The 23,735-nt window shown below is 46.9% G+C and overlaps 1 protein-coding gene across 5 annotated transcripts in view; it reads left to right on the forward strand.

Moving 5' to 3' along the window:
* Window positions 1–23,735, forward strand: part of ELF1 (E74 like ETS transcription factor 1) — a 92,636-nt gene that overhangs the window by 205 nt on the left and 68,696 nt on the right. Inside the window, exon 1 of one of the 5 annotated variants that reach the window (XM_075422557.1) lies at window positions 322–404. The exons of 1 other annotated variant lie outside the window; for it this stretch is intronic. The gene's annotated coding sequence lies outside the window, so the exon portion shown is untranslated. Of the gene's footprint in view, window positions 1–321; window positions 405–21,305; window positions 21,384–21,535; window positions 21,554–21,862; window positions 21,883–23,735 lie in introns of those variants that run through there. 3 more of the 5 variants (XM_075422547.1, XM_075422566.1, XM_075422575.1) reach the window with 3 other exon arrangements.

Raw genomic sequence — 23,735 nt, forward strand, 5'->3', positions numbered from 1 at the left:
GCACCCCGTGCCGGGTTGTGCCTGCCCCGCCGCGCCCGTGGGGGACGGGAGGTGCGGGGGTGAAAGAGGGGTGCGAAGGGGCCGGGGAGGCGGCGGGGGGCGCCGAGATGGAGGGCGGGGGTGCCCCGTCCAACTTTCCGAGGAGTTCGGGCAGGGCGGGTGCCTGCCGGTGGTGCCTGCCGCCGCCGCCTCCTCCTCCTCCTCTCCCCGCCGTGGCGGGGAGGCCGCGGCGCCTGCGTGCGCGCCTGAGGCGGCGAGGGAGGGGGCCGGGGGGGGGGGGGGGTGGAGAGGCCACACGGGCGGTTCTGCCGCCCTCCCGGGGCCGGCGAAGCGGGAGAACCCCCCTCAGCTGCTCCCCCCCGCTCGCCGCAGTCGCGCAGAGGGGCGGAGGAGCCGCCTGCGGAGTGAGTCACGGGTGTCGGAGGCCCTCCGGGCGTTTGCGGCGGGAGCGGGGGGGGGGGGGGGTGGGGTGGTGGTTCGTTCAGCACCGGGGGGGGAGGGAAAAAGTGGGGTAAGAGTTGCTGACGTTGGTAATAACAGGGTGGGACAGAGGCACCCGTGCCTGCCGCCCACCCCGTGCCCCAGCGTAACAGCCTTTGGGGGGGGGGGGGGGGGGGGGGTAAATGTTGGTTTTTCCCGGAGGAGGACTTGCGGTCAGGCTGTCATAGCTGCCTCAGGCGGTTACGCGTTTGTCAGCGTTTCCATCAGAAGTGTAGGTTTTTTCTGTAGTTTACAACTCGGTTAGAAAAATAGGCGCTGGGTTGAAATTCGGTCGACGGCCTCTTCGCCAGAAACGTCCTGCAAGCAGAGTTTCGAAATGGTTCCACTCAGATGCGGAGTGGAAACCCTTGGAGCATGCCGGTTTTTGATGTTTCTCCGAACTTCAAAACTTCGCTGCTTATGCACGTGGATGCGTGTACAGCTGTTAGTCCAAAAAAAATCCACCCCCCCTTCGTTAAATTGGGCCTGGGCTCTGCAGGCACTGCTCTTGACGCACGAACCGTTGCAGCGGAGACTCTCTGAAGACCCTCGCACTGTCCAGAAGCGCCGAGGGGCACGGCGTGTCCGCGCAGCTCTGGGTGTCGGGTGCCAGGAGGGTTCGAACGCCTCGGCGCCGCGGAGAGGAAGCCCGTGTTAAAACGAAGGTGGAACACAGTGACTTTGCTCTGTGGGATATATTCCCCCCCCTGCACCCGTGTCTGTTCAGTTGCTGCCGCTGAGATAGGGAAGAAGCGCAGGATTTCAGAGGTTTCGTTTCTGTACCTCTGTATGTACACGTATCTGGGTCCTGCGAAACGTGCCTGCCACCCAGTGGATGTACCTATAGCTATAGGCTCTATAATATTCTATACATTTACGACCTCTCCGCCCTACCCGGTTGGTAAGTCCGCAAAGCGCTGAGGAGCTGTCGAAACGCCAGGCTGGTCTGGCCGCGCTGGACCTGTGCGCGATGATGGTGTCTGTCGTGACGTGAGCCGCCGCTGCCCTTCCCGGGCGATGAACCAGAGGCACATCCACCGAGGGGTAGCGGGGAGAAGGGGCGATGTGGGCGAGGCGGGCGATTTGCACAGAGAGGGAGAGGCAGTTTCACGCCCAAGGCGGCTGGAAAATTGGATTTTGCAGCCCCTGCCTTTCCCTTGGGGTTTCCACGTAAACATAAAGGTTTTCGCACATGGGCTGTTGTTTTTTCCGGGTGCCTGGCCTGAGCCTCTGGGATCTGCTGTGCAGTTTTGGTAAACTTGTCCATCTGGGACAAAAGTCAACGGCTGTTCGCCCTCGACGTATAGAAGATGTTTTGTAGGTCTGAGCGTGTTAGAAGTACAAGTCTTGAGTGTCAGAATTGCTCACTCAGTGTCCGCAGCTTTTTGCTTTAATCTTTTCATATCTTAGTTTCCCATCTTTGAAAAAACATGAATGACGGTATCCTGTATCTTACAGGCTACCACAGTGACATGAGACGTAAAAGAACCAGGGAGAAAAGAAATAATTCCCTCTCTGCTTTGAAAGCGTGTAGTGATGCTCTAGAGAACAAGGGCAAAAAGAGGATTTTTTGTGTTAGTTATAGCAAAGCTTCTGTGGGGAAAAAAATGTGACCAGGTCAGTTGCAATTAGAGGTTGACCTCCGTGCATATAAGAACTAGGAGATGGTTTTAATTACTGTAGGCCACTTAGTTCTAAGAATTCCTAAATTCTGACGTGTTAATCACATTTTTAATACTGCTTTCTATGTGTAATTTCCTAGGTTTTGTTTCCCTTAGAAAAAAAGCCAAAAAGCAGACAGGCAGCCTAGGGTAGCATACTCGTGTCGCCATGCTTCATGGGCTGGATTCCTGATGTAATGCCAGGGACTCTGCTGTTGGAGCTCTCTGTTGAGGACAACCGGTGGTGGTAGGTTGTGGCTGTGGTCTGTGTTGCTGCAAAGACCCGTGGGATGGGGCAGGGAAGGGGCAAGGAGAAGCAGGACTCCTGCTCGTGTCCCCAGTACCTGGTGCCGTCGTGGCCTCTGCCAGCCACTACGTGGAAAGCCTGGAGCCTGCTGCCGTTCCCTGGCGTGGAGCATGGTTATTGGAGCTGCAGCCCTGTCCTGCACGGGGGCTGGTGGAGAAGCTGCTTATCGCTGTGAGGATGGCCTGTGTTGTCTGATCAGCATGAGGAGCTGAGAAGCACGTGGACAGGGCCCAGCAAATACCCACTGAAAATGCACAGAGCGCAGTTCGTCTTTTGTTTGACCAAATGCGGGTGGATTTTTCATGGGGGCAGCAAAAGGGACACCTCTAATATACTGGCTCCGGCCCTCATGTCGGATTTCAGATCTGTCACCAAGAGCTGGAAGGGAGCTGTAGCCTTCCAAGTTTGCCAGAGATTTGCTGTTAACATCGAAAGATACCATTTTCCCTGGTCTTGTTCTGAAAACAGCTGAAGTGTTTTGGCGGAGTTCTTCTAGTCGCAGTCTGTCTCTTTCTGCATGCCTCGCTCAGAGGCAACCTCTGCAACACATGGAACAGAGTTTAGCCTGAGGCAGACATTCAACTTGGAAAATTTCAACCCAAATAGTCAAAGTCTAGCCAAGTTACAAGCAGCTGGAGGCAGCGTCTTGCGTTGCAAGTGGTCAGCAACCACCTAATCGACGGTGCTACAAGCTTCATCAATACTGCATGTTTATGTGCATGGAAATACACTGTGGAATTGTACTGTTAATTAGTAGGTTACCTGGTCAACTAACTGGCAGCCAGTTGATTCTGATTTCTTTTTAATAGAGAACCAAACCTAAAGCTCCTTGGTTAACTGTATGAAAGTTTTTCCTTACTCACATTATTCATTGTTGTTTTTCTGGCTTAAAAATGGAAAACTTTAAAATGGAGCCTCTGAAATAAATGACAAGCCAGGGCCTACTCCTTCTGAATCTTTCAGAATGACTTAACAGTTGTTGAAGAACAATTTACAGTAGAACTAGAGAAAATTGCTTCCCAGCGTTTTGAATTCTAAAAAAACCTGAGTCTCCCGAATTCCTCAGCTATTTATCAGCTGTTGGATTGTAGCAGACTCACCCTGTATTGTGTCCCTGATGTATCCATTAACTCTTCAGTGAGGTGTGAGTTTAAAGCAATTGTGCCATGGAGTGACTGTGGAATGAGTACCACAAACACTGGCAGAGTTGCTTCATAAATCCTTCTTAGTTTAGAGAGGAACTTAGGCGTGCCTTCCTTCTCAGGGAGCGCAGCTGTTTCTTGCGGGGTCCCCCGGGGGCTGGTGTAAGGCTGTGTCATATCATCATATTCACAGTTTTTGTGATGATATCTCATCGTTACCGACAGACGACGTGCAGGTTTGTGCGCGTGTGGCACAAGTTCCTAGTACGGGGTACTCAAAAGCATTTTTTTAAATGGTCAGCATCCAGCAGAAGGCACTTTTCGTGCAGCCGCATACAAAGGAACCAGAAATGCAATCACACCAGCAGAATAGGAGTCTGTCTTCAAACCGGTAGTTTGGAAGAAGGCTTAAGAATTTGTGTGGAGAACCATCTCAACAGGAGTTTTCATTGTAATGCTGTGACTGAAGTGTGGTCTTTGGCTGTCTAGCAATACAAATATTGCACGGAAATAGGAAAGTACGTGGCATTAGTAAGATCATGGGAATTTCGTGTCTGGTTCTGCTGCTCGCACATGAGGAAGGATGTGAAATTTCAGTAAGAGCACAGTGACAAAAGTGATCCGGGGTTTGGAAACCAAGCTTCACAATGCAGGGTGTACAGCAGACTTTATACAGCTCGGAAGGGACTGAGAGGGGAAATGATGCCTGTATATATCGTTCATATGTGTAAGGAAGATACGTGATATTTACTTGGCCCTACTGAGACACCCAGTGTCTGGGAGATGAAGTTAGGTACATTGTACCTTGAAATATTAAGTAGCAGCAAGGGTGGTAAAGCATTGTAATGGATTTACTATTGCTGGGAGTGTTTAAAGTGAGATGGAGTTTCCTTCTCAAAGATGTGCTTTGGCTCGGTTCTGTGGCGGACATTCCCGGTGCGTGTAGAAGGGGGAGGGACTGTCCTCTGTTCACCTGCCTTCTTCCCTACATTGAGAAAACAAGATTATTAGCAGTGCTTTCCGTGTATTGTAGCACATGTTGCTACCTTGGACAAGATTAGAACAAAATGTCATGCTTCAGAACTTGGCTGGTTTTCTCTTGGATCAGGAGGTCCGTTTTTTCTTGGTGCCTAGTTTGACTTGTGGGATTATGATTAATTACTGTGTACTTTCCTCCAGAGCAGCAACATCTGGTGACAGCTGGAGACGGGATAATTGGGTACTCGCCATCCTCACTTACTGCTCTCTGTCAGTAGAGTCCCCTCATATTCCCAGGTTGGTGTACCGCCTTTCCTTCCTCGGGATACCAGCAGCCGTATTCGGGGACGAAGAAATTTCCCCTGCTGTTAGGTAGGCAAGGGTGTCTCTTCCCGTTCAGGAGTCCGCTGCTGAGGGCTCGTAGGACCTGCAAGCCCCCTTACCACCTCTCTCTCCTTCGGGCATGCCTCTCCTGCCGCCAGACCTCCTGCTGTAAGCAGACACTGGAGACGGGTACGGGGGGACGCGTGTGTGTGGCTTGGCAGCGTAGCACCCCCGGCAGTCGCTAAAACAGCAGAAGTTATGGCGGTGAAATCATTTCGTAACCTGAAACACATGACTGACTGCTGGAATCAAGTCGAAGCACTACCTGCAGCGTTCCTTTTCAGGCACCTTCACGATAAAGCTGAAGGTTTAATTTGGCCTGGGAATTGCACTTCAGACTAGATAGTTACAAGATGATGTTTTGTAATTCCATAGTTTGTTCTTTTTAATGTAACAGGCAGACACGTTTTTTCCTCTGGCATCTGAACTAGAATATACTTGAAGTGTTAAAGTATTTCTTTCTGTAGAAAAACTATTTTTTTGCACCTACCCTAGGGTACATGGTACAGAAAAGAATGCCAAGGTCTGATGTTCAATATTTCACACAGTGGTTTTGATTTGGGCTTTTTCATTCGCACTTCAAAATATGCTGTGAATGTTTTAAGGTAACAAATTTTCTGTATAGGATGGCATTACTGGAAGTTCTCCTGTTGAGAAGAACTGAAACTTGAGTAGCCTAAGTTCTTGTAAATCAGTATCTCTAGACTTCTTGAAAACGTGTGTACAAGTATTTCCGCTTACTTGGAAATACTTAAGCACTGAAGTACTCTTCTCAAATATGATTTCTAAAAATCCTTTTCTCAGCTGCCTCAGTGAGATGTGCGTGTTTGAGAAAATAATGACAGTACAACCTTCTAGGGTTTGGCACATATGCCTATTGCCACATTCATTGGAATTAATGATAATGCACTATGATTTCTGGGAGATACAGGATCCAACTCACTAGTAAAGTACAAATCATATTTGGTGTTTTCAGTTTTTAAGAGCTCTAGTGGGGTTATTTAATAAATTTCTTCTCAGAAAATGGCAAAATCAAAGAATCGACAGTAAATTTTGAATTCTATTTTAATGTTCCAGTAGTTGGATAAAACATGAGTTGATATAGAGATGATAATGACTATTGCCACATGGTGTCTGTTTTGAAAGTGCAGTAATGGGTTGTAGTTTGCCACCTCGTGACGTCTTACTGTATTTGTAATACTTAGTGAGTTTTATGCCCTTGCTGGCTGTGAAGTGAAACAGTATTTTAGGCTGAGATTAAAGTATACAGAATTGTTAAGTGACCTATGTCCATCTGGGGGTCATGTCGAATTTGAACATAATAATATTAAGTAGCTGAGCTATGTAACTGACTGTTTGTATGCCTAACTGCACAAACTGTGTGCGTGTGGGATAATTGTACGTCCAGACAACTGAATTAACAAAAGCTAGAAATAGCAGTAGGACTGAGTTCTCTGCTAGATTTGGTTTTCTCCCCTCACTGGTGCCAAATGTGACTATAATCGAGATGGTCAAGTTAGGTGGTTTTATTGAATGTGTTATTCTGTATCTGCGTAACTTCCCGTGCAGTCCCTAGTCCAGCACATCTGTAGCCAGTGAAGATGTAATTTTGCCTGCTCCCCAGAGTTAATTTCCTTCTTTTATTTTTGTATGTGTACAAAAATGTTTTTTTTTTCTTGTTAAAATCTACTATTTCAGATGCACCCGTGTGCTCTAGGCAGTGTGATATTCCTGTCTCTTTCCTCTTTTAATACAATAATGACATTAAGCAGTTAGAGTGTCTGAAGTACCTGGTCATACAGGCATCGATGAAATTTAATGAGGTGTTTCAGCTCGCTTGACCTTGTTCTGGGACTCGTTTATGCGTCATGTTATTCAGGTAGGAAACCGAGCACGCTCCAAGCCCGGGCAGAAGGTCGCTCACACGGTGTCTGCCGCTGCAGCTTCTGTTTCAACATCTGCTGCTGCTCAGAGAGACGCTGCCGCTGTGCAGTTTCCAGCAGCTCGGACGCTGAGTGTGCATCGGATGCTTTTGGGGTGTGCTCGGGCTCTGCAGGGAGGGACGTGAGCTGGTGGCTGAGAAGTGGAACCGCTGGTGGGAAAGTCTTGCCGCAGAGCTGCAGAGACCCTTTTTTGGGCAAGAGAGGACTGAACAGCATCCTGGCATTTGTTGTCTCCTCTTTAATTTTGTTAAGAGGGGAAGTTCAATGAGAAATAGCAAGGTCTCCTGTTGATCAAGGTCTGATGTTGATCAAGAGAATTACAGCAAATGGATTTGTTTTGAGGGGAACTGAAAGAGAGCACTTTGTCACCAGTTTAAACTTCTGAAGAGGTTTATGCTACCCTATGGCGTAGGATTTGCTATTTTTTTAAGATAAATGACAGGGGAAGTGGTATTGCGGGTAAAAGGGCAACAAGACCAGTCTGAAAAAGCATGGCAACAGTACTCAGTGTTCATATACTGCTGTAGGAACACTGGCTGATCCAGCGTGTCACGATAATAATGTATTACCTAAGGGACAATAAATCTCTAGGAAAAGAGCATAGTCCAGTGCAGTTTCAGAAACGTCAGTATTTTGCGGGAGGTAACTGAGTTAAACATCAAAAACGTGCAAACTGAGTAGCTAGGTACAGATGACTGAATTAATTAGTGAATTAAAATATGTTTCCTCTTGAGCCTGAGGAAAACTGTTCCTTGTCTTCAAGAAGCTGTTTATGCCGAGTGAGGTGAGAGTGGGAGATGGAGAGCTCCAGCACCTTCTCGGCCTGGACCCTGGGCCTCCTCCCTCCCATTCGGCTTCCTGGGGTGCAGGTGGACGCAACAGCAGTGAACCCCCTGCCAAGCTCCAGAAGCAAGTCCAGGTCCTGAATATTTCTAGCAGTAATTTCTCCAAACAGATACGCCTTCGGGCAGCTCTCACACAGTGCTTTTTGTTGCTCTCCGTGCACGGCCCCACTCGCACGTGCCGGACTGCACCGTCTATTGAAACGGCTGACGTTTCATCGATGTGGATCCCAACTGCAGACGGGCGTCTTCTAAGTAAAATGTTGGGCCTGAGGGACAGCTGTGCAGGAGGAGGCACTGGCTTTTCCACACTGTCACTGGAAGTGGCGGTTTGCCACGGGCATCCCGAGGAGGGACAGGGCCGCGGCACGTGTAACAAGTATGGCTGCTTGGTCTCCATGCCCGTGGCTGCCTCTCTTCTCCATCAGTCACCCTCCAGCAGCTTGTCACTCATCTTCTGCCGGCGTTTACTGCACCCCCGGCTGGCCAGCTGAACACAGGAACCCTTCTGGTTCTGTCAAAATGATTTTGCGTAGCTTACGGGGTTTAAGCAGTGGATTTATTTCCGTCAAAATGGACTGGGGAGCTTTGGTGGTGAAGCTGAGGTGGGTTCTGGTGATGGTACTGAGAAGCTGCTGGGGAGTGGGTTGAGGAAATCAGCAGGTTGTTAGTGGAGATAGTGGGAATGAGATGTGTCCGCAGTCTGTTGAAGTGCAAACCTTTCTCCAGCCTGGTGCTGGCAGACTTGTGCCAGCGTTTTATTTTGATGTTTCCCTCTGGGAGAGGGGATTATCGCCACTGGCAGCTGTGTGCCCAGCGCGGGTTGCCTGGCACCTGCTCACCTTCGCCGACAGAGCACTCGGCTTTTTTGCTTACGTATTTGGCTGTCCATCGGCTCCGTGTGGCTGTCTTTCACTGGGTCCCTTCTGAGGTGAAACCTTCATCTTGAGCCATCCAAACCAAACCTGCAGGTTTTTTGTTCAGGTTTTCCTAGTTGAACCAATTTTATGGGTTAACAGATTTCGTCTTTAGGATTTGTAAAAATTTTGCTCAGGCTTTTTCAAATTCGGTTTTGAACAGTGTAATAAAATCTTTCAACCATTACAGGTGTAATATTTTAATGAATGAATGAACTGGCTTCTGACCATAAGTATATTGCAGCTAAGATGATGAGAGCCAGAAATGTGCTTTTATATTCTTGACAAATGACGGTTTGTGAAAATTTTCCAGGACACACCTGTTGATGTTAAATATTTTTAATTTCCTTGTGATCAAATTTCCTGGTATACTTTTATCATTTTTGTACTCTTTCAGGAGGGAAGGGGGTGATTGCATCATGATGTACCTCATTCAAGGTGAATTATTGCAAATATATGACCTAAGGTCTGATCTAGCTACTTGCATGGCCTCTGGATGTGGTTTCTGTGGCAGTGGCAAACAGAGGTCAGACAGATGGGCAGTCACAGCACGTTTTCAGAATGTTGCTTGCAGAAGAGGTCTCTGGTCTCCATATTTTTGCCGTGAGAAAACCAGTACATTAACTTTTGTAGGTGTTGCGTTTTGTCTCTCTGCAATAAAGGCTGCATGAGAAATGGGGGATTCGTGGTCTCTGTTTTGCCATTGCTGTGTGATGAGCAGCTGCAAGGTCAAGTCATACACAAGGCTGTTAGTCTACAGCCATCTTTACTAGCTAGGTGGGGTTTTTTTGTTGTCTTTTCCTAAATCTGTACACATTTGTGTGTGGGGGGGGGAATAAAGATAAATTTCATGTTTTCCTGAAGATGAAGGTCGTTATACAGGGAACTGCCTTTTTTTTGTGGAGAATTAATGATAAATACAGTGTACTTCTTCACATATTTTAAGACTCAGACTAGGTTCCAGGTCTTAACATCTTTGCTTCAGTACCTGTCAAGGATTTTGCTTACTTTTCTGGATTCTCTAACACTCCCTTTTCTTGTTGCAGATTGATGTCAAGACATGTAGTCACAAAAAAATATAGTTAGAGACTGGATAGTTCATTGGAGCTTTTGGTTTCAGACGTGGTGGGCAACCATATAAAAAAATCCTTCTTTTTTTTTCTTTTTTTCTTTGAGGTGAAGAAGGATCAGTTATGTACATGTTCAGATTTAGGTTTCCATTTTGAATATATTATTATCCGACTGAGCAGCAGTCTTATTACAGGTGTTTCAACAGGCGCAAGTATTTGTGCAGGTGTGGTTTAAGGGAGAAAATGCATAATTATGGTTTCTTGTATAGCAGCGCATTCACATTTGCAGAATGACTGCATTTTAGCAGAGGAAGCTATTCTAAATGGGAAGTATTAGGAAAATTGCTGAATTTTGGTACTGTGTTAAAGAAATTGGAGGACTGATGTGAGAAAGCGGCTTTATGAGCACTGTCACTGGTACTTTTTTGTATGTGTCCCTCTTTCTTGTCTAGTCAGGTTTCTAAATCATGTTCTTCAATTTTTTAGTAAACCGAAGAAAAGCAGAAATAAAAACCCTGAAGGTGTCTTTTCAGCATTCTGGGAATATCCTGTCTTGAGATTACTTGTTCTATCTGCCAGAAAAAGAACCTGCTTACCAGTTCCAGATATGCAGGTGAGGAGATGACTGCTGCACCTGGATTCTGGCTGGAACAGGGTCACAGCATGGGTGGCTGAAAACCAGAAGTCTCTCTGCTTTTGCTCTGTGGAGCCACCACAATCAAATTCTTCCATCTTTATTCCAAAATGCACTTGCATGTTCATTCATACGCCTGAGGAATAGGGAACAGAGCTGGGGATGAAATAAAATCAAGTAAAACAAATTGGAAAGGCAAGGAAATAGAAGAAGGTAGATCCAAAGTAGTTTCCTCCTTCCAACTGTCAGGATATGAGCCAGAGAAATGAGATGCAGAAGAAACTCTGAATAGTCCTGCTGATAAAATTGGGATAATTTAAACTGTTACAGAATAACTGGGAGCTAGATCAGCGCATATAGAAGAACCTTGAGTTGAATTCATTACCCATAGTGAGAAATTTAAATTCCTCTCACCCAACTTAATGTTTGGACAGTTGTTTACTGAAGGATCTTTTTGGGACCTTTTTAAGAACAAAGTGTCAGCTTTTACTAAACATGAGCAAAATGACTCAAAACTGAACAGCATAGAACATTGAAGAACAGTCATCTGTACTTACAGCTTAGATTTCTTTCCCCTCCTCCCCTAAACATTGTGTTAGTGTGATGTAGTTTTGAGGAGATTAAGAGCGTGAAGTGTGAACAGGCAGTTTTTTCACCTCATTAACAGTCAGCTTTTCTAAGTGAGCAGTGGCCATCAGCGACGCACCAGAGGTTTCCCAGCTGGGGATGACCAAGAGCTCAAGCTCAAGATCTTGCAATTCCTTTTAGACAGCCCGGGCTTATTTTGCTGTGCTTTACAAACAGGGATGAAGGTACAGAAAACGCTGAGCAAAGACATGGGGAGTCATGAACTTAGTGTAAGTAAATGTCATTCACTTCTTTGAAGACTCGTGTGGTTATGCCAGTAATGATGTTCTGTAAGGTGGAAGGCTGATGGGCAGAGTGGTGAAAGCCTGGTTATAATTTCCTTTAGATAAGTAGAACTAGGAAGGAGAAGGGCATACGTTTACACCTTACCCCCACCACCCCCATTTTGAGGAGTACAGAAGTGTGGAAGAAAACAATCCTTGAGCCAACACAATTGCTCAATGGTTATATGCTGTTTTCCCCATTCTTCTGTTTTGTTTTGTCTGTGTAGACTAAAAGGTCTTTGCTGTATTAACTTTGGCCTGCTCTTTTCTGCCTAGAAACGTGAATTGTTCCCTGGGCATTGTAAGCAAAGAGCCAGGTTTCCTGCGGATTTGTATCCAAACCGTGGTGCTCCCTCCTCCCTGTTTCCCTTCCTATACGGTATCCAGCTGCCATTTCACCTCAAAAATACAAATGTGCATCTCCTGGTGATGCGGGTGGTATCTTTCCTGGTGTTGCTAGTTGGTGCGTAATGGCACAAGTGAATTTTCCAATGTATTGTATAATTTTGTTGCATAATTCCCATAGCTCCAGAGCTGACTTCTGCAGGAATGGTGCACATAGGATGTACCCATGTAGCCTGGAAAATGTTTGCTGGAAAATGTCATTTAATCAAATAGGATGGAGGCAAATTAGTATATTTTCAGAAAGTGAGTAGAAATAGTGTACCTAACCCTGTTAAAATCACCTGGAACCGAAACTTTTGGATAGGTTATTTGGGATCTTCTGGTCAAGCAGCAGCCTACTGCATGCAATGAAAGGATTAGCAGTAAAGGAATGCAAGGATGGTTGTTTAGGGTAGGGGAGTTAGTTTTCTCATGGAACAGAGAGTAGCAGGGAGAAAGCTGCTCCTAGCTCATGCAAAGCAGCAAAGGCTCATGTCGTAAAACCAATGGGCCTGAGGTTGTGGGGAATTAATGGGGGGGGGGGAGTAATTTTCTTTACTGTTTCTCCTTCCTGACTGAGATCTGTCATAAGAAAAGCTGTTTTAATTATTCTTATTCTGAATATTAAAATTAAATTAGTTTGATGTTACTCTTCAGTAGTGGTTGAAATAAAGGAAGATTTCTGTGACCACAGTCACAAATGGTATATTTTTGTCTGATGTGCAAAGCTGGAAAACATTTCTAATGCGTCTCGCTAAAAAGGGAGAGCATTAAAAGGAAAAATCCAAGAAATAAAATTGGTTACAGAGAAGCAGTGGATGAAACACTCTGAATTTAGGCTCCCGTCCTAGAATTTAGTTCTCTGTCCCGTGATGGTAGAGGGAGTTGAAATCATTCCACTCTGGCTGGTGGAATGTTTTCCAGAGCGCAAACATCTTTAAAGCTGATGGACCCTCAGTAAAAGCAGGACAAAATGGGTTACAAGGTTAAATATATATACAAAAATGGTAAATTGACAATATTAGACTAAAATAATGAACAGAAATGTATACATAGGGCTTTGGATGGAGCATTGAGAACACTAAGTGTTTATGACAGGTAACCCAAGGAGAATATTTAGGTCCCTCCATTAAATACTTGACCTCTGTTAGTGGAAAGCAGAAGAATCACATCTGCGAAACCATGCCTGCCGTAATGTCCTCTCATTCTCTTAGCCTCTGGCTCCCGATTTTGTTTTCAGGACTCCCTAAACCACAGAGTCAAGAAAGGTGATTCCTGGGAGGCTTTTGGAAAACACGTCGTAGTAGCAGCAATTCTCTCTGTGCATGTGTGCCACGGTTATCTCCTAGGATACGTCTGCCCGCTGTACCCTCTCTCTATGGGCAAGTGACAAGAGTGGAGGTGATGGTTTGGTTTCTTGGAGTGATCCACTGGATTGTAACCTTGAAGGATTTGCTGGTAGGACTGCTCACCGGGCCAAAGATCAGCGTAGAAACGCCAGGCTGCTCTTTGTGCAGCTTGAAACGAAGCTGAGATCAAAATGTTTGCCTTCCAGTGGCCAGTTTGCCTTCTCTGCAGCCCCAAGCTCCCGGACACCCCTCCTTCGTGTGTCCTGCAGTCTTTATTTTTTTTCCTCTCTTCTCCATGATTTATGTATTCACCAATTGGTTAATGTAGCATGTATTTGGATAGGTAAGCCTGCTACGAAAAGTATTGATTTGTTTCCTGAACAAGCAAGCAATCAGGTTGTGTTTCGAGCTAACTGTTCTTTAATAGCCAGTTCTTTGTCTTGCGATGGAAAATGGATTCCTTTCACACGAGCTTATTTTTTTTCTCCTGCCTCTCCAAGTTAGCAGTTTTATTTTTCCCTTTAATTAGAGCATCTGGAAGAGCAGTAATAAACACACTTTCCTTTCCTTTGTGTTCACATCCTGAGCAGTGCAGAAATACCCTGTTGCATTCTCTTAAGCATCTAAAATATTTGTGGAACTCCAGCTCAATATTTTTCTAAAAATGATGTTTATCTGGATTTCCTTTATTCCATATATGTGGCCTGCATCCATACAGGGAGTCGGCGCAAGTGTGCGAGGCAGCCAATATGGCCTGCCTGGGGTGGCGGGATTGAAAAGACGACAAAAACTGGAAGAGAAGCAAACAGTTTTCCGTGTGACTGGAGCAGTGGAAAACCTTGCAGCAACCATCCCGACGTGTGCATATGCTAAATGCTCTTTAGTATTGTCTAAAATGCAAATGTGAATAAATAAGTCCCTGGTACTTCTTCAAGATATCAACAACAATTTCCTGTAGCGCAGCTGACTTGCTGGGGCTGCGCAGTCTCCGCGACCTAACTCCCTAGCCTTTAAAAAAAATAATAATAAAAAAAAAGCAGCTGCAAAAGTGCAGCTTTGGGTCCAGAATTGTCTGGCTAAGGGCGGTGCCTTGCTGTTCTCCCTTAGGAGAGGGTTTGATGGGGAACATTATGAACCCTCCCCCTGTCCTCTCGCTCTGTATAGAGGCCAAGCAATGATAGCCATACTAACATTGCCGTGCTGTAACTTCTGTGCCTATCTATACGGTTGTCTCTCGTACCAAATACTTTGTTTGTGATGACTAGCATTCCTTGCATAGAAAGTTTTGCAAATCTCAGCTTCATTCTTGATTTGATTTTTATAGTGATAAATATAGACAAAAAAATCCAGTATGAACACTGGGTATTTTTTTTTTCTTTTTCCCCAGTATGTTTATTATTCACGAATGTGTTGCAACATCCAAAAATGTAATGAGTGACTCAGAATGAGAAGAGGGAAAAATACAGTTATAGCTTTTTCATGAGGATTCATCAGCGGACTACACAGTGTCCCAGTTAAGAAACCACTGTTTGACTATATAAAACCAGTGCTGTCCTGGCTTTTATGTTCCTTGTGCTTGCATTTGCAACATAGTTCCACTTGGTGTATTTCTCTTCATTCATTTGCCCAATATTTTTTTTTCTTGTATCAGTGATGACAAAATTCCAACATTAAAAACAAAACCCACAGATCAACATGTTTACAAATAGTTCTGGAATTATTTTTTGTGTGTGTGTTAGAGAGGAAAAGAGCGATGGCTAAGTTTACTGTTACTGGCATAGTAACATCTCTAATAGTTTTAGATTGAGTTTATATTCTTAAAAATTACCCTTGCAAGGACTCCAGAGCAAACATAACCATCCCGTTACCGCAACAGAGCTCTGAAAGAGTATATTAGTGGGGGATCTGAGGCTCGCCTCGTGGGATGATGTCCAGCGCTGACCTATTTCAAGAATCAACATTGACTTTCTTTCTGGAAAGACTGTGTCTTATTCTTGGAAAACCTAACCTTTTCTTTCATATGTATGTTTTTTAATTTTAACAGTGTTTATCAATTTCACTTCATGCCTAGTATCCCCTCACCTTTGTGTCTTTCTCGCACAACAGCTGGAAACCCATATTTGCTTAAAAGCTTTGTTTTGAATGCAAATTCATAGAAATAGGGAGATGACCTAATACTTGTCTTTCAAACCAGCTGTACAACCAGGTGATCATTTCCTTTGGAAAGCTGTGGATCTAGCATAATCTTACTGCAGTCAGGATTGTATAGCCTTGTATGATATTAAAATGTTTTAAAAGCATTTTCAGGGCTGGTACGCATACTGTATGAGAATTTGGGATAAAAACATCATATTGCTATGCCCTTGCTGGTTCTCTTGGGATGTCCAGTAATTATTACCATACAAAAATGAGGTCGTTTTCGCTTTGCTTGTTGCAGATATGTTGTAGTGAGGTGTTTTGTATGTAAAATAACATTACTGTGCATAGTTACACTTGGGCATTAAGTAGAACTTCACTATCTTCCGCCTTGTTTCAGAAACTTTTTCTGTCTTTTTAAGCACTAAGCTTTTCTAGATGGAAAAAAAAATCAGATAGATTTACACATTTATTGGTATGAAATACATTCTCTGCCCATTTACTTCCCAGTCTTCCTGTTAGTTGCCTTATTTGTTGTAGGGCCCGTGGTCTAGAGTTGGTATTGGAAGATGGGACGCTGGCCTTTTTGAATTGGTGTAGTGATCCCTAGAGAAGGACTGGGAAGCAGCAATTTGTGAGTGAGTTGGGCTTTGGGATGCAGGAGCCTTAACTGTCTGTCTGAATGTGGTTAGCGATAACGTTAGGTGAGGCACGATGATTTCTCCTGTCTGTCACCTGAGAAAACCAGGTAATGTTGCATGTGATTTATAAACATTTGCAGACCATGGTTTAATCCTTTCTGTTTTGTGATGCTTTTGAGGGGGTCTAAAGCCTGCTGAGAGAAGTAGTATTGGCTATAAATTTGTCCTGTCTTTATTTTGATTTCTTTGTGTGACTGCCTCAGAGCTGTGGGTTGAGGTGCATAACTTCTGCCGCACCTACTGGCAGGTGTATTTATAGGATGTCAAATGACTTTCAGTGCGCTTTCCAAAGCAAACGGGCACTTAGCATGCGGAGGGAGGGTGGAACAGAGCTAGCTCAGGTCTGAGAGCCCTGGGTTAAGTGGCGTCTTTGCCCCTTCTCTCTGCCTGCAGCATCCCCCTGGTAACATACCTCAGGCTTTTTTTTTCAGCTTTTGTGCAGTCATGTGAGTCTTAGAGGGAAAATTTACCTTAGCGCTGGGCCAGTCTAGAAGTTCATTACCACTCGCAGAGGGAGGTCCTATGTCCTTTGCTGGCCATGCCAATCACGGCCTTTCTGAGCTGATTGAAGGGCAGCCAACGCTCCCCGCCCACCCCGGTCAGCTTTCTGCCACATGAAGGTGTGTTTAGTGGGATCAGCAGAAGGTTTAACAGGTACTGCATGGACCAGAACTGGTGCAAGGAGAGGATGGGGAGAGAAAAGTGCGGTCGGGGTTGGTAGGGAAGTGTTTGAGACAAGCTGGAGCCAGCAGCTTCTGGCTGAGAGTGGACCAGAGATTATCCTGTGTCGGGGCTGTATTTTCTAGCTGGATTTTTGCAGTTCTTTCCCTCTGAAGCCTGCCTGTCAGTAGAAAGGAGGATATAACCACATTTGAAACCATTCTCAGCAATACTGAGAAGCGTACTTCTCAGCAGAGGCAAACCCGTAACAAAAGGAGGAAGGAAGGAACTTAAAAGAGCGAGGAAAAGTGACTATATAAGTAGATTTTCCTAGAGGCTTGTAATCTCTGGGATGTGACCTAGGAATACCTTAGAGGTGATCCAAGAAGAGTTTGTGCAAGGCTGTACAAAGTCAGGGGTTTGTAGCTGTGTGGGATGCTGCTGTGCTGCCGGCAAAGGCAGCCACCTTGCCAGATCTGCCTGTGCTAGGAAACACTGGAGGCAAACTTGGAAGCGTAAAATGGACGAGGTTAAAGCTGCCTGGTGTTCGGTTGTGAATCCGTTTCATTCCAAGCACCTCTCTTGCCCCTTCTGCTACCAAGGCATAATTTCTGGAGGCTCGGGAGTTTCCTGACCGCAGACTTGCGTAAGACTCTCTTGTGTATTTTGAAAGTAGATGACATTTACTATCTGAAGGATTCTGACTAAACGCAGGACGGCCAGGATACCTGCCCTCCCAGCCTCCAAAAAGAACAGTGGCCTGTTCATATGTGCTTTGTTTACGACCACCTTTCCTTTCCTACAATTGAAATAAAGTTCAGAAGACTATCACAGTGAAAAAGGAGACTGTTTTCTCTCAAATTCATGGTGCTCTACATTCAGCCTATACTCAGCGTGCACTAAAACGTCACTGAACCATATCTTTAAATGGCAAATTAAGAACTGATAGCTGTGTGGGATGAACTCCAGGTACCCGAAACCCTGGGTTCTGCGTTTCTCATTTGAGATGGTTTTTTTTTACTGAAATCTTTGAAAATGCAAGAGGTTTGTAGATTGCAAAACATCATCTTAAAAAAATCAGATGTATATAGTCTGAATTTGTGATTAACGTGTTAAATAATGCAGTGATTAGAACTTTTCTATACCTAATGTCGCATAGCAGAGACTTCCTTTGGGGATAGGAGGAATTACCTTGTAATCTCCTGATGCGATTTCTCCATGCATAAATATGTAGGTCGTTATGCATTTGGCAGCATTAGAAACCCACAAGAGTTTCAGTCTGTGTTTTATGTGGTACCTACTACAGAGGGAGGTGCCAGTCCACAAATCCAAAGTACCAGGACCGTAACACCGTGGTGGATATATATTGCTTTATAACGTTGTAGCAATGCCAGTACTGTTTCATGGTGTTGTATATAAGGAGAAGGGAGGGTGCAGGAGTTCAGGTGCTAACTTGAGGCTTGGGTGAAGGCTGGTTCATACGTTGTCCTTACATACACAGGGTGTGATCTTGGGCATGTCCATTGCTCAGGTGTTCTTCCCTGCCGTGCTTGTGCATGGGATTGTTAGGATTTCCTTCCTACAGGGATGCTTGAGGTGAAGTATGTTGCAAAGCTTGAGATACTCGGAGCCTACAAAACCAGACAGTTCCTTAAATCAGATTTTTATCCAGCGTTGAGCCGGAGTTGGATGAGGCCCTGAGCCTGTGCAAGTTGATGGTATGAGCCTGAGCTGAGAGCAGGGTGGCGGGATCTCCTCTTCAACAGTGCAGAGCAGTTACGGCACCTCGAGCTGCTTTGGGAATGGCACCACAGCATCCCGTGTAAATGGGGGCTTGCTCAGCTGCTCATGTAGTGACCTTGTCTGCAATACAGCAGGAAAAAAATAAATCAAGGAGCTTTTAAATCTAAAGTTTCTGCTCCCTTTCCTTCCTCAAAATATTTTCTCTTCCCCTACCCCATCCAAAACCGAAAGCTGAACACAGACACAAACCTCCCTTTCGGCCCATTTTGATGAGACTAAAATGCATTTGTCTTTCAGGTGGGGCGGTGTACCTGCGTAGCACATCTCTCTGGTCTGTCCTTGCGCGGCTTCAGAGCCCCGCGCCGTCCCTTGTGCAGGCGGGCTGCTATGGTCCCCTCCTCTGCTTCCTGGGGAAACATCCCATCCCATCCCATCCCATCCCATCCCATCCCATCCCATCCCATCCCATCCCATCCCATCCCATCCCATCCCATCCCATCCCATCCCATCCCACTCTTGCAGACCTGTAGCTTTCAAAACCAGTTGAGAAGGAGGGACAGCAATTACCAAACCAGGGTGTGAAAAGAGAAGCGGCTTCCTCGGGGTCATGCGCGAGGCCAGCAGAAGTGGGAGCCACATCCAGGTTTCTGCTACCCCAGCTGGTGTGCGGCCCGCTCAGCTGTGCCGTTCCCCTCGGGGTGTTATTCGGCATGCATTTCTCTGGGAGCCGGGGCCAACAGCAATGTGAAAATTGTATTATGCATTATTTATTTATTTGTGCAGGCTTAACGCTTCTGCTGGTGGGTTCCACCCTCTGCCGCGCTGTGCGGCTGCACAAATATTTGTGCTGGGAAGCAGCGGGGGGAGTAGCTCGGCGCGAGGAATATGCAGCCGGGATGGAGCGGAGGGCTAAAGCTGTTTAAATTGGCTTAGGCCGTGCTGTTGGTCAGTGTCTAGCTATGTCTTTTGGGCAAACGATGATCTAAGTTTCATAGAGATGCTCGTCCCAGCAGTGGGCAAGGTCACTTCTTCAAGCCGAAATTATAATTAGCAAGAAACCCGATACAGTTCCAGGGATGAACATCCACCTGCATTCTCTCTTGCTAAATATGTTTATGTTTTACATATGCTTTTAAAAATATACTGCTTCCAAATTTAGCTTAGAAACAGTGAAACGTTTGCATGGCTTGTGCTCATATATCACTACGAAATGATTTCTCAATTTAGTCGATGGCCTGGATAAGACTGTGTTGGGTTTTTTTGCCCTGTAAAACATAATTATTAGACTTACTTTAATAACTAAAATGGCACTCTCCCTGTGCCAATCTTACAGTTTCCTTGTAACCACTGCGCACCTGGGTCAGATTTCTCCCCTCAATGCCCCATGATTTCCAAAGGCTTTTGCAGCACAACAAACAAATACTTTTAGATGTAGGATTGGATTGGAATTAAGTCGCTGGGGAAAGGAAAATACATCCGTTGCGAGAGGTGGAAAATACATGATGACTAAAATAACGTCACAGTATTTCCTCCACGTGGTCTTTTTTCAACCGAGAAATACAAATGAAGACATATTTTGATAAAGAGCTGTAGCGAAGCTACTTTAGTAGTGACTTAATTGATACCTTTACTCAGCAAGTCACAAAAAATGTGCTGCTGCTGCTTCCTTCAGATCTTCCGCTAAAGCGGCCTGCAAGATAACATGATAAAACACATCTGATAAAATCGTACCTGGATAACTGCTCTTTAAACTGGGAGCCAGTTTTGCCTCTGAGTGCCATGCAGGTGTCATAGGGACTGAAGTACTTGGAAGTAAAACCAAAATTTTCTTCCCTGTTATTAAACATAATCAGCAGTTGGAGATCTTGATGTCTGCAAAACAATGAGTTTTGCTCAGCGGACCACTTGTGGGACTACTGTTTAACTATTACTTGGGGGGGGGGGTGTTAATGACAGCTACACTTAAATCATATTTGGAATTATTTCAACGTGTAGCCTCGGGTTTTTACTCATGTCTACCCTGCTCATCGCGAGGTCACCTCCACTGCTTCCTTTCCTCCCTGTCCTGCCTCCAGCTTTGTGCCGTGCCTTCCCTCGCGGCCAGCGTGCCGCGCTGGGCTCTGTCCTGCTGGAAGTCAGCCGGAAATGAATGCCCGTGCCAGCCTGCAGACCCTTCCTGCTCAAACGAGGTGGAAATAAATCACCCTCTGTGCCGTGCTTGTCACACTGAATTTCTGCCCGGCCTTCATGAGGAAGAACTTCTTCCCTCTGAGGGTGACGGAGCACTGGAACAGGCTGCCCAGGGAGGTTGTGGATTCTCCCTCCCTGGAGATATTCAAGACCCGCCTGGACAAAGGTCCTGTGCAGCCTGCTGTAGGTGACCCTGCTTCAGCAGGAGGGTTGGACTAGATGACCCACAGAGGTCCCTTCCAATCCCTGCCATTCTGTGATTCTGGTGCGCCCACAGCCCGGTGTTCGTTGGGTGCCACAAGTTTGCTTGAAGACCATGAGGAGCGTGTTGGGAGCTTGCTGGGGGCGGCTGAAGGCCCAGACTGTGGCGACAGGTGCGTGGCGGTGCCTCGCTGGGCGCGGGCCGCGTTTCCCCGGGCGGTTCGGGGCGGTTCGGGGCCTTTCGCCGTTCTGGGAGGCTGACCAGTTTAGCGTGAGCAAGATGGCGGCGGCGGCAAGCACCAGGTGTCCCGCAGGAACGCGTTTGTTTGTTTATAGCTCAGGGAGGGGAGCGGGCGGGGTGTTGCGTAAGGGCTCCTGGGTGCGGGCGGTCGGACGGAGAGGGGGGCCCTGGCTGGGAGCCGCCGCCATGAGCCCGCCGCGCTGGGCCGGCCTCCTCACACGAGGGGAGGCCAAGCGGGGCGCGAAGCCCGCCGACCCCTCTCTGGCCGCCCCCTGCCCCGAGGCGGCCCGGGGAGCGGAGCGGGGCCCCCGCCACCTGCGGGCCGGGCCCGGCGGAGCGCCGGCCGCCGCCCGGGGCGTGTCGCGTCGTGCCGTGCCGAGCCGAGCCGAGCCGCCCGGCCCCGCGGTGACTCACCGGCCGGGGCCCGGGCACCCCTTCCCCCTCCCGACAAGGAGCCATTTTAGCTGCGCGAAGCTGCGGGGCGGCGCCGCGGGCCCCGCGGCCGGGCGGTACGTGCTCCCCGGGGAGGGAAGGACGGCCGGGCCGGGAGGGACGGGACGGGCCGGGCCGGGCCGGGACGGGGACGCGGCTTCCCGGGCTGCCTCGACGCGCTGCCCGCTCTTGGAGCGGCTTCTCCTCAGCCATCCGGGGAGGACTGGGGAGAAAAAGGGAACTTCTGGTAAAGTGCATCAGCAGGGCGCGCTTGGGGGAAAGAAAAAACAAAACAAACCAAAAAGCCACGAAAAATAAAGCGAGCCGGGGGTAAGGGCGGCGTGTCGGGGCGGCAGCGCGGGGCTGTGGCCCTGTAATTCCGTTGCCTTCGACGCGCGTGGAGGTGCCGGTCAGGCGGCTGGTCTGAGCGCTCGGCCGGTGGGACGGCACACGGGTCCGTGGTTATTGCAGGGCCGGCTGGCACGGAGCGGAGCGCGGCCCGAAGCGTTGGCGGTGGGCGCTGGGGCTTTGGGCGCCTTCGCTCGGCCGCTGTCCCCAGCGGCTTTAACGTGGCAGGTTTGTCGTTGCGGAGACGGATCGCTCTCTGTGCCCTTGACCTGAGATTGCAGTTCTGTCTCGGCCGAAACAAACTTGTTCAGCGGCGGCTGCCAACGCGCCGCTCTGAAACAGAGGGAGTTAAATTTGTTTTGGGTGGAAAAAAATGGGCCGGTATTTGCCTCTGCCTGAAAATGATTAAGAAACGATAGTGGTGGAGATGGTGTGCATGGCAGAGGGACAGAGCAATTATGAAATGGGCTTAGTGGCGGTTGTAATGGGAGCAGAAAATCCGGGAGGTAATTGCGGTGTGTCAGATTGCTTTTTAAACTTTTACCGGATGAAAACCGCTTTGATTCTCCTAATTATGTACTTGTGAACTCTAGCACAGTATTTTGAAAAAGAATGAGGGTTTCCACCCTGTTTATAGTTGAACAGAAAAGAAGGCTAATGTCTTCAGAAGTTTTATCTGAGTATGTAACTTTGGACCCTATATTTCAGTCCTCCAGTTGAGAAATAAAGTTGAATATCTTCTTTTTGAAAATGAAATGACAAGGAGCTCAAACTGTTGCTCACAGGGGAATACTTTTCAGTTTCATTTACTGTATGGAGCTGAGAAGTATAATAGAGTCTTGCTTAATGCTGCGATCGGTTGCAGGGGAGGGAGAGAGGGAGGCAACCATTAAGTAAATGGTCATGTTTTGGGTGAGGCTGTCTCTTCAGCCTTTCCAGTGTTCACCCGTGTCTTCCTTCTGCATCTTACAGTATGGTGAGTTTTTACCATCTTTTGGTTTTAGGTTTTGCCATTTTTCTTTCTAAAAGCAACAGTTTTTTGTGGGAGTTTGGGGGATTTATTTGGTGCATTGTTTCATGTTGAAAAATCCACGGAGGAAATGGTAGATCTACAGAGGAACCACTTGGGGAAAAAATTGTTTGGAGTTAAGAAGTTTTTTACTGAAAAATTCTGTAAGGTATTTGCATCTGTCTTTCTTCCGGTGTGAGTTTTATTGTCAGGTCTTAGGGCTGAGGCAACAACTATCTGCCGTGCTTGCAACCAGCAAAGCACGAGCCTCCCTTCCGCTGCCTCTTTTCTCTGTACCGGACCCTGTCAAGGCATCCATCCTTAAAAACTTGGGTTATCTGAAGTTGGCTCCCAAACTGCAGCTCCTGGTCTTGGGCAGAATGCTTTTTGTATGCTACTGGGTAAGTAGCTGCCACTGTTTTCTCTCAAGCAGGGCTTCGTGGCAGAGCAGTTCCTCTTTGAAGGCAAAGCTGCCATGTTCAGGCTGTCTTGCTGCTGCGCAAGGACAACGCCAGGGCTACAGAAGCGTCTCGGGTGCAGTGGTGGAGCTAGGAAAAAGTGATTTGAAAGTCCTCCAAGCCTTACAGATGACAGCTTGGACAGATCTTCTAGTAGGCAGAGAAGCGGGTTAGAAGGGACAGAGAAATGGCATTAGTTTTTGTTGGTTTTTATAGCTGAAGTCTGTGTTTGTCACAAAAAAATATTTTTTTCTTTTTTACCCCCACGCGAAGGCAGGGATCTTTCAGTTTGGATCGAGTTTGTGGTTGTTGAGATGAGCCATGGGAGTGGTATCATCAGATGCCAGTTAGCTTGAACATGATTTCCAGACCCATGCTTTTACAGAAGTGCCGGTTTTCTAATGTGCTTTTTTTTTTTCATCCTTTGCATATTAGAATTGCCAAGTCCGTGATCTTGGCACTCAAGTGAGGGGGGAAAAAAAAAAAAAAAGTAGTAGATGTCCAGATTTGAAGAATGTTGTTGGCCTGGTATAGCCTGATGTTTCAGTGTTGCTGCAAGCTCGTACCTCAGTGGTGTGCGTTACGCTTTGGACACTTATGCGTATACAAAAAAG

Source organism: Opisthocomus hoazin, chromosome 1, assembly GCF_030867145.1.
Source record: "Opisthocomus hoazin isolate bOpiHoa1 chromosome 1, bOpiHoa1.hap1, whole genome shotgun sequence".
Classification (NCBI taxonomy): Eukaryota; Metazoa; Chordata; class Aves; order Opisthocomiformes; family Opisthocomidae; genus Opisthocomus; species Opisthocomus hoazin.